Genomic DNA, 2,394 nt, shown 5'->3' with positions numbered 1-2,394 from the left:
CGACCGGACACTGGGCCTCGTCGACCGTAGAGCGGGACGCAAGATCGCGGGACACGCACGCTGAAGGATGCCAAAGGAGCAGATGCGACAGGACTCCGGAGAAAAGAGACGACTAGTACGTGACATTTGAAAACTGTGTCTTTACATCACCTTTTTTTATCTCGAATGAATTTCAATTCTAATACAAGACACTTAAGTTCAGTTTGCTTTAAAACTGTTGCGAGTTAAGATGTTTTGAGTGTAAAATTCAAATGTCCTCTAATGTGTCGCGCACGTCGGTGCTAGCTTTAAAACTAAATAGAGTAGGGCCGAGTATTGCGCGCGGCTGGCCGGCGCTTCGGCCGTCTCGTGGCAAAAGCGTGTATGTCACGTTGTGTCGCTTTTAAGGCGAGTGCGAGGGAGACAGAGGGTGGGGGTGTCACTACGATCGGTTTTTAGGGACTTAGCCGGATGAGAACAAACAGAGGCAGTGCTGTGAATTTTGTTACGTTGCGCAAATGTGAAATTTGCGATGTCTGCTTAATGGCTGTCTGTTGTACGTGTGGAGTAATTAGACGAGCTTAGATTTGACGAACGGGTTTGTTTATCTGGCTATTATAGATAAACCCCCTAGCACTAGATGATTTTTCTGCACTATAACGACTCTGATAAGGTTCAGCTCAGACACTGTCCCAATTTTTAACGATTTTAACTAAGATGCAAGGTAAGGAAAGGAATTAAAATGCGCCATTTTATCCGAGATCTTTAAATAAGGTGGTTAGTTCTTCTTCTTCATTCATCTTCTTATACAAGTTAATATTTTTCATGTATTTCTGTTTTCTACTTCTATTAAACTTATCAATGTTACCTACCTACTATTGTTTAATATCACTGTTTTATGTTTTTAGTAACATACCGGGTGTGGCCTGTAATACGAGCAAAAAATTAAAACATAGATCCTCCTCGTCAAACTGAACAACATTAGTTCAGCGACTTTTAATAATAATGGAGTCTTGGAATCTTCAATTTTTCATACAAATTAAATACTGCTATCAATGTACGCCATCCTAGAACACAACTGACGTCGCCTGTCACGCAACAAACATCAAGCATATTGCTTTACATTGCTTCTTCGAATAAACTTAAAAGTGTAATAAAAATCAAAAAGCTAATTATTTTTAAAAGTCGCTGAACTAATATTGTTCAGTTTGACGAGTATGATCTATGTTTTAATTATTTGATCATATTACGGGCCACTCCCGGTATAACAGGGTGGATTGCAGCGAAATTATGGTTACCAGATAATTAAGGTTCTGTACAAAACATCTTATTTTCTTTTTTTTACTTTAAAATAAAAGGATATAAAAATTTAAATTCACTATTTTATTGAAAAACTTGAAAATCCTAAGATTTACAAAATCAAGGAAGCCATAGATAATCCTGGAAAGATTCCTAATCCCAGGTCTGATCTGAGAGCAAAACCGGAAATATGGGCCAAATGATGGGCCCGGAGGCGCTGGTGGGACGATTCAGGGGAGTTTCTTAAAGATTGCGACGAATCAAGAAAATGGAAAATGAAAAAAAATGAAAATATGGGGGCTACACTACTTACTAAACTGTAAAAAGTCGTTTAATGCAGCCTAAGTATTAATTTACCCGTGTGGTGTCGGGTTAGAATAACACCTCTCGATGTCTTCCGTAGATGTCATAAGAGGCGACTGAGGATAAAGGTTAAGGTAGGTATACCGTAGGCGAGAGGCTAGCAACCTATTGTACCGTTTTTGTCAAACTTAAAACCTAAAATTGCCAAAAGTGGCTCCGAACCGGTAACGTTTCGTGTGCTCTGCCTAACCCATTTGGGAATACATGTTTGTGCGGGTGTGTGACAATTTATACGAATTTATGAGCATGGAAGTGAAAATATTTTTTTTGGGTTACGAATACTGTTGATTTAATTTTAATGAAATTATCAAAAAACTCTATATTCAGTTTCCGTGACGTTTTATTTTGTTTTCTTTACACGTTTATCTAAGTGCCCACTTAAACGGATAAATTATAGACAGGACGTTATTCGATACTTTTAACAAGTCAGCAATTAACGAAATGCACAGATTACGTAGGTTTCTTTTTTTAAATCGATGCGTGTAATTCACAAAGGCTAAGCCCATTATACCGTCTGCTTAACCTATTTATAAACACACTGTTCCTTCGTCACTTGACAAGAAGCAAGGATTCGACAAAAAATGACTTTTTCCGAACAAGTGGTATTACATTTTGTCACAATGCGGTAGCGCCACCGAACAATTAGATAACAATGAAAAAGTGACATTTTCGAGGTTGTCATAGTTTGGGCCACAGGGGTTGTATTGTAAGAGCTGAAAATCCTGTTGTTTTTTTTTTGCGTGTAATGTCACT

Source organism: Choristoneura fumiferana, chromosome 21 (assembly GCF_025370935.1).
Source record: "Choristoneura fumiferana chromosome 21, NRCan_CFum_1, whole genome shotgun sequence".
NCBI lineage: Eukaryota > Metazoa > Arthropoda > Insecta > Lepidoptera > Tortricidae > Choristoneura > Choristoneura fumiferana.
The sequence above is the reverse complement of the archived record's forward strand: the minus strand, read 5'-3'. Positions refer to the sequence as shown.